Below are 8,531 nucleotides of genomic sequence, written 5' to 3'. Positions count from 1 at the left end.
CCGAAGGGCCTGTTTCCACACTGTAAGTCTAATCTAATCTTCTGTTACGGAAAATAATATGACCATTGCTGCATCAGGTAAAATATCCTGTTCTTGACAAATTCACACAAGTCTCTATTCACTGGAAGTGTCTCAGCAAGATTTGAACTGCTACCTTCTGACTCAGAGGAAGCTACCCCCATGCTTTAACCAAACTGCGTAGCCACTTAAAATTGTTTACAACAATAAAAAGGAAGGAACTGTATCCCGGGAGAGCTAGAGGATGTGGTATTCGGCATAAAAGAAATGATGGAGTACAATAATAGGAATGTTTTAAACGGCATCTTGTGACAACATTCTGAATCGAACTGGAACTATGTCCTCAAAACCACAAGCTATTAACGTAAGTGAAATCAGCCAGGCAGTTTGTACTTCATTTCCACAATTGTTTTGTTTGGCCAGTTGCAAAAGTAAAACATTCAGATTTAAAAACAACAACATGACTGTTTTATATTCATTAAATCATTTATGTTCATTAAATTCATTAAATTGGAAATCCTCACTAATTCACAATGGCTCCAATTCTGGCAATAATTTGAATTTAAAATTCTCCAATTTGTTGTTCAATCTCCTCTGCAGCTTCATCTCTCCCTACCTTTGCAACATTTTCCAGCTCTGTGATCTGGGTTCTGTTTTCTAGTTAAGCCTCTTATGTATCCTGCAGTCAACAGCCTCCTCCTAAACTCTGAAATTTGCTCCCTCATCCTCTTTGTCTCTCTTTCTCCCTCTCTTACCCTTAACACGCCTCTTCAAATGAACAAGCGTCCCTATCCTAAGACCTTCTTATGTGGCTCACTATAAAACTTTGTCTGATAATGCTACTGTAGAATACCTTGAGACAGTGCACTGCATTAAAGTTGTTGTTGCCTGCTTCAACTTTGACTAACAGATTCAACTTTGCCCCAGAACTGTTGAAGACATGATTATCACACTTGCACCATTTTATGGCTGTTACCAGGGCTTCTTAACATTATTTAACTCCCTAAGAAAAAGCAATGGATAAATACAAGTAGCTTGATAGGTGCAGTTAAATATGATTTCATACCCATTGCGACTATATAAATTTGTCACACTGCTACAACTTGATTTTACTGTCTAACTACTGTAGAAATGTACAGTTTACACAGGATTTACTTTTTGCTGGGTGACGCTTCAGTGGGAATAGCTGTGCTGTGCTAAATTGAAGGGCCAGGATCAGCACTTCATTCTGTCCAGCTGCGGCTAATGACATTACAGAATGATTTGTGCATTGCGGGTCACAGAGCTAAATAATTGATATCCAGTACATAATTCTCTCACAAAGGTCATAGAATGTGGAATCCAAGCACACCAGATGGCCCAGTGAATTGAATCCTGCATTCCTGCTACTGGAATCTATAAGGCAGCCTGGAGTACAATCTGGAGAAACTATAGAGGCTGCTTACATGAAACCATTGGGAGTATCAATGCATCCTTCAGATTCCTTGTTAAATACAGAACACACATCAGGGAGCAGTGGTACAAAGTATGCCACAAACCGGGTCAGGATCCCAAATTTAGGATTAGTTCTCAACCCTGGCTGCCCACGTAGTATGTTTGCTCATCAGGCTTACTAAAAGGCCAGACCAACTTGGAGCAAGATTGCCATTCAATTAGAGACAGTGGGTGGACTCCCGAGGATATTGCCCACCATTAACAATTGGCTATCTGACCAAGTGAGATTAGAGCTGGTAATTTGGGAGGGGAAAGAGAGGGCACCTCACTATGAAGGCACAAACCCATCACGCGACATCCAATGGGATTCAGTTGTGGCCCAGCAACCAATGACAAGCAAGGATGTGACGGGGTGTCCCTTGTTGGATAGTCCACCTCTGAAATTTCCTTCATATTTACACATACCAACGTGAATCACCTCTATCACATCCTGGCTTCAGTCCCTGTTGTCATCCTATTAAATGCCTTCTTAATCTATTTGCTGAAATTCCTCAGTCTGCCTTTTCTATCTTTTACCCTGAGCCAAATATAAATCATTGTGAATTATCTCTTCCGGATATCTCTGACGACATTCACATGATCATTCATCTGATAGATTTTCAGCTACATATGATATCATAGGAACTTTACACATCAGAGCCCATTGAATGCAATCCATTGTATATTTATCTTAAACTAATTTTAAAATCTAAGGGAACAGTAGTAGTGACTCCTAAGAGCAGAACTTTAGCAGGCCTTTTGTCAGCTGGGCTGTGGCGTGAAATTTGGAAGAACTGTGTGAGAAATCGAGCAAGTCCCTTCTCAATGCTGGGTGCAACAGGCACACTTTCCAACTAAGTTCCCGACGTCGAGCCGATATTCTTGCTAGTGAGTGGCAAGATGCTGATTGATAAGGATTATCGCTCATTATCACCTCATTATTACCCAATCTTGCCTCAGAAATGTGAAGTCCCCTTGTCTACCACCCCACTGGAGAGAAACCAGATGCTGAGGATTCCCAACATGGAAGTCAGTGCCTGGTAACTCCAGCTCCCCCCTCCCCCCTCCTCCCTCCACCCACCCCCCCCCCCCACCCCCCCCACCTCCATCGCTCACTCCTCCAGACTTCTAACTTAGACACCCAAGACCAATGTCTCAAGGCATGCTCCATGGACAGTGAGTGCATGCAACCCACCTCCACAGATGCTGGTATCCAACACCATTATACCTCATCTCAGGGCTGCTCTCTCAGCACCGACCTGAGCGCTCACAGTGTCCCTGTCTTGATTTCCTTCCCTTGTTACGATTTTTCCAGTCAGCCAGAGCTTAAAGTATTGTTGTATTGCTTTGTTAATTTAGCACAGTCACCAAGGCATGCAGCTTGTTAGACTCGTCAGCAATGATCTGCTGAATATTAGATTAGATTAGAATCCCTGCAGTAAGTAAATAGGCTCTTCAGCCCAACAAGTCCACACTGGACCTCTGAAGACTAACCCACCTAGACCCATTCCCCTACCGTATATTTACCCCTGACTAATGCACCTAACAGCATGGGCAATTTAGTATGGCCAATTCACCTGACCTGCAGATCTTTGGATTGTGGGAGGAAACTAGAGCACCCAGAGGAAACTCACATGGACATGGGGAGAATGTGCAAACTCCACACAAACTCCAAGGCAGGAATCAAACCTGGGTCCAGGGCACTGTGAGGCAGCAGTACTAGCCACTGAGCCACCGTGCCGCCCAATAAATATCTTGCTGCACAGAACAGTATTACATCCTCATTACATTACATTAGTATCACAACCCCACTATTCCTGCAACTTATGCACCAAATACAAGGTATGTGCTTCAAGAAAACTGCCATGTCTCAGAGTCTAAGGGGACTGGTTCTCATTCAAGTCAAGAGAGACATCCTTCAGACATAGTGTCCCCACTCAGTAAGTCAAGTGTGGACTCCAAAATCCATCCAGGAGCTGGGGCACTGTCAGGTGTCTAGTCAAAGAGGGAGCGTGTACTCTTCAGTCCAGGGAATAGGTCACAGTCCATCCTCTGGGCCCAGTGCAACCAGTCTGAGGAATTGCAGAAACACGGTGGGGAGAGATCAGTCGGGGTCTGGCCATTTATCGTCTGGCTAAGTCGCGCGAGAAGTTGTGTCAAGTTCAGTCCATGATAAGTCAAGGGAAAGTTCACAATGGCCAGCAGAGCAGAAGGGAGGCTGGGGAAATCAATTGTAGGCATTAGAGGTAGAGTGTTGGGGTGCGGAGGGGATAGCAGCACTGAAGGTGAGGGTATGGGATCGGGTTACTCAATATATAAGGGGGTGGGAGGATAAATCATGGGAGGGAAAGGGGTAAGGTGTGAGTGGACTGGGCAGCAATCAGCAACCCCCTGGCGTCAATGGGAATAAGCTGGCCCAGGATGTTTATTTGATGTGCCTGGAGCTGGTGAGAGCCATTGGGAATGGAGGGAATGGAGTGGTCAAGATCTCGACCTTACAGGGGGTGAAGAGCCATGAGGTGGGCACCTTACCATCTGTCTTGGCCCCTTTGACACCATGATGGGCTGGTTCCCCTGCAGTGTGAGAATAATATGAGCTGTTAGTGCAGGCACAGAGGGAGGAAAGGTGGTATGTATTTTGATTGAGTGATGGGCAATCTGGAGAGATTGGCTGAGTGAGAGCCATTGAGTGAAGATGTTGAATGTAATAGTGAAAGTGGCAAAGTATGAGCCTTGGAGGGAGGTGGGTGTAGGAGCAGAGATAGGGTGAATATGATGGAACTTACCCTGCAGTGAGGAGATGATCGTTGATCTTCGCCCTACAATGTAGGGTGTTTCGCCAAACTGTGGAGGCCACATTGACCCAGGTGCTAACTGAGAACAGGCTGCTGCAGGCTGGTGTTGTGGCCTCTTCTGGTGGTCCTCTGGGAAAAGAGTGGTCCTCCTTCTGTATCACCTGTCCAGCAGGACTTCTAGATACCTGTTGGCAAAGAGGGGTGCCAATTTACCCTTATCTGCCATGATAAGAGTGGATGTGTGAAAAAGTGCAGGGCAGTTCCAGAATGCCAGCACTTATATGGCATTTTAGATATGGCACTGGCACCAGGAGTATGAACATATGTTGGGATATCTAAACAGTGATGACTACTTCCAGTTATGGTAAGTGGTAGAATTGGGATAGCATTGGGCAGGCAGCATTTGGGAGTATGTTAAGTAGTTACTGTGGTGTCTTTGGGAGAATCTTGTGAGAGGATTTATTAGACCTCATGTAGAGAAACCCTCCAGCTTGACAACACTGAGCACTATCACCTTACCATTCTCTCTGAATCTCATTTGTTTGACCACTTGTTTAACATGCAATACTAGATGAACAAAATATACCTTCCATTAAGTACTGGGAAAGACCAAAGTCATTTCCTTTCACCTGAGTCCCAAATGTCCATTCCTGAGCCAAAGGTTTTAAGGGCGGCACGGTGGCTCAGTAGTTAGCACGGCTGCCTCACAGCACCAGGGATCCAGGTTTGATTCTAGCCTCGGGTGACTGTCTGTGTGGAGTTTGCACATTCTCCCTGTGTCTGTGTGGGTTTCCTCCGGGTGCTCTGGGGTTCTTCCCGTATTCCAAAGATTAGGTGAATTTCCCATAGTGTTAGGTGCATTAGTCAAAGGGAAATGGATCTGGGTGGAATACTCTTTGGAGGGTCAGTGTGGGCTTGTTGGGCTGAAGGGCCTGTTTCCACACTGTAGATATTCTAATCGGTGATTACTTTTTGGGCTATTCACAAATTTGCTTTCTGATCCTGAGCTGTTTACAACCCCAGATCCTGTCCATCACAGAAGATGCTGTAATACTCTCCCAGCTCTGCCCCTCCTAGCCCATTTCTTTCTAAAACTCCCTTACATGCTTCTGTCATCTTGAGATTTGACAGTGCAAATGTTATCCTGGAACTGAGTCCCAGCTTATATTTCTACAGACTTCATCTCACGCAAAATTGCCCGAATCTTGACTCACACATAATTCTGTTTGTAATTGTTTTCATTGGAATGGATGTAATTCAACAATGCCTCAAATTTAGAATTTGCATCCTTGGGTCCAAATCTTCCCTGGCCCTATGCCTCCACTCTTGGCGGTTTCCTCTGCCTATGTTTGACAACCGAGATTAACTCTATTCCTAGATCTTTCATCTCATGCTTTTCCCCCATTACCAAGCAATTAGACAGCTAACACATTTAGGTGCACTGCTTTTTGTTGTCAATCAAGAAACCGAAAACCATTACCCATTTGAATGATACTTGTCAGGTAGCCAAATAGCCTTTTTTTTTAACTCCAAGATTTTTATATCTGGTAAACTGAAGTGTTCAAAGGAAGTGACAGAACTATTCAATATTTTTGAATATCCTTAAAATCATTCTTTAGAGATGCACACATTATTGTCCTGGTGATTGATCTACAATTGCTGGAGGCTCTGGGTCAATTCTAGAGGGTTGCTATTTCTGCCTCCAGTCCTCTAAGCATCTAAGGACTCTGTATTATTCCAAAGTTTGCAGATTACACCAAAATTGGAGGTCTGGTGGAGAGCGAAGAAGTTTACCTCAGAGTACAACGGGATCTTGATCAGTTATGCCAATGGATCAAGGAGTGGCGAATGAAGTTTAATTTAGATTAATGTGCGGTGCTGCATTTTGGAAAGCATATCGGAGCAGGACTTATACATTTAATGATAAAGTCCTGGGGAGTGTTGCTGAACAAAGAGACCTTGGAGTACAGGTTCATAGTTCCTTGAAAGTGGAGTTACTGGTAGATACAATAGCGAATAAGGTGCTTGGTATGCTTTCCTTTATTGGTTAGTGCATTGAGTACAGGAGTTGGGAGGTCATGCATGGTTGTATAGGACATTGGTTAGTTCACTCTTGGAATAGTGTGTGCAATTCTAGTTTCCTTGCTAATCGGAAAGATGTTGTGAAACTTGAAAGGGTTCTGAAAAGATTTACAAGGATGTTGCCAGGGTTGGATGGTTTGAGCTATAGGGAGAGAATGAATACGCAAGGCATGGTGGCTCAGTGGTTAGCACTGCAGCCTCACAGCACCAGAGTCCCACGTTCGATTCCAGCCTTGGACAACTGCCTGTATGGAGTTTGCACATTCTCCCGATGTCTGTGTGGCTTTCCTCCGGGTGCTCTGGTTTCCTCCAATAGCACACAAAGATGTGCAGGTCATGTGAATTGGCCATGCTAAATTGCCCATAGTGTTAGTTGCATCTGTCAGAGGGAAATGGGTCTGGGTGGGTTGCTCTTCGGAGGGTCGCTGTGGACTGGTTGGGCCGACGGGCCTGTTTCCACACTGTAGGGAATTTTAAAAAAAGGCAAAAGTGAGCACTGCGTCTGCTGAAAATCAGAGTCTAGATTAGAGGAGCAGGAAAATTGATGTTTCGGGCAAAATCCCTTCATCAGGAATGAGGCTGGGAGCCTCCGGGGTGGAGAGCCTCATTCCTGATGAAGGGCTTTTGCCCAAAACGTCGATTGTCCTGGTCCTTGGATGCTGCCTGACTTGCTGTTCTTTTCCAGTACAACCTAATCTAGACTCTATTTTCCTTGGAGGACCAGAGGCTGAGGGGTGACCTTATAGAGATTTACAGAATCACGAAGGGCATGGATAGGGTAAATGAACAAAGTTTTTTTCCTGGGGTGATGGAGTCCAAAACTAGAGGGCATAGGTCTAAGGTGAGAGGGGAAAGATTTGAAAGTGACCTAAGGGGCAACTTTTTCATGCAGAGGGTGGTGTGTGTTATGGAATAAGCTGCCAGAGGGCATGGTGGAGGCTGGAACAATTGTAATATTTAAAAAGTATCTGGATGGGTATATAAATTGGGAGAGTTTAAAGGGATATGGGCCAAATTCTGGCAAATGGGACTAGATTAATTTAGAATATCTGGTTGGCATGGACAAATTGGACCGAAGAATGTGTTTCTGTGCTTATATCTCTATGACTTGAAAACTCTAATTCTGGGGGCCACATCTTCAATTGTCTAGGCTATATGAACTGTAATCCCTTACATCAGTCTCTTCACCTCTATAACTCTCTCTCCTCTTTTTAGTGGTTTTGTAAAGCCTATGACTAACCAATTTTGGGTGAACTCTCCTATATCTCTTATTGTGACACCATTGTCGAGTTTTGTCTGATAACCTTTCTGTGAAGCACCTTGGAGTGTTTTACTATTCCAGAGGTGCTTAATAGATAAACCTTTTTTTTAATCCATGGAACAATGGAGTACTGCAGCCCAACATCACAGGTTGCAGAGGAAATCCTGATGCAGTACTTCAAAGCATTCATACCATTGTGCAACTTACAGTTATTATGCTTATTGTCAGAGTCTATTGTCTCTAATGTTGTGCCCTATCATGAACTCAGCATTCCATGTCAATCATACAAATATATGAATATATTAAATAGGAGCGAAAGTAGACCATTCAGGCCATTGAGCCTGCTCTGGCATTCAATGAGACCTGTTTGTGTGTTGAATTCCACATTCCCACCCATACTCAATGGCCTTTGTCACCCCTGCCTAACAAGAATCTATCCGCCTCTTGTCTTAAAAATACTCATTGACCAAACCTCCACCATCTTCCAAGGCAAAGATTTCCAAAATCAGAAAATACTCTATGAGAAAAATCTTTTCCTCATAGTGGGCGGCACGGTGGCTAGCACTGCTGCCTCACAGCGCCAGAGACCAGGGTTCAATTCCCGCCTCAGGCGACAGACTGTGTGGAGTTTGCACGTTCTCCCTGTGTCTGCGTGGGTTTCCTCTGGGTGCTCCGGTTTCCTCCCACAGTCCAAAGATGTGTGGGTCAGGTGAATTGGCCATGCTAAATTGCCCGTAGTGTTAGGTAAGGGGTAAATGTAGGGGTATGGGTGGGTTGCGCTTCGGCGGGTCGGTGTGGACTTGTTGGGCCGAAGGGCCTGTTTCCACACTGTAAGTATTCTAATCTAATCTAATCTTATATATCTCCTGAATGGACAATCCAGGATTCCCTAATTTTAACAC

At 44.5% G+C, this 8,531-nt stretch overlaps 1 long non-coding RNA gene across 2 annotated transcripts in view; it reads left to right on the top strand.

Annotated features, from left to right (window-relative positions):
• Positions 1-242: 242 nt before the first annotated feature.
• The window catches only part of LOC132827833 (uncharacterized), a 52,520-nt gene continuing 44,231 nt past the window's right edge, over positions 243-8,531 (top strand). For both annotated transcript variants that reach the window (XR_009646048.1, XR_009646047.1), the window contains exon 1: positions 243-382. This is a non-coding gene — a long non-coding RNA (uncharacterized LOC132827833). The remainder of the gene's footprint in view (positions 383-8,531) is intronic.

Source organism: Hemiscyllium ocellatum, chromosome 25 (genome assembly GCF_020745735.1).
Source record: "Hemiscyllium ocellatum isolate sHemOce1 chromosome 25, sHemOce1.pat.X.cur, whole genome shotgun sequence".
NCBI lineage: Eukaryota > Metazoa > Chordata > Chondrichthyes > Orectolobiformes > Hemiscylliidae > Hemiscyllium > Hemiscyllium ocellatum.
This window is presented reverse-complemented; position numbering and strand designations above follow the sequence as displayed.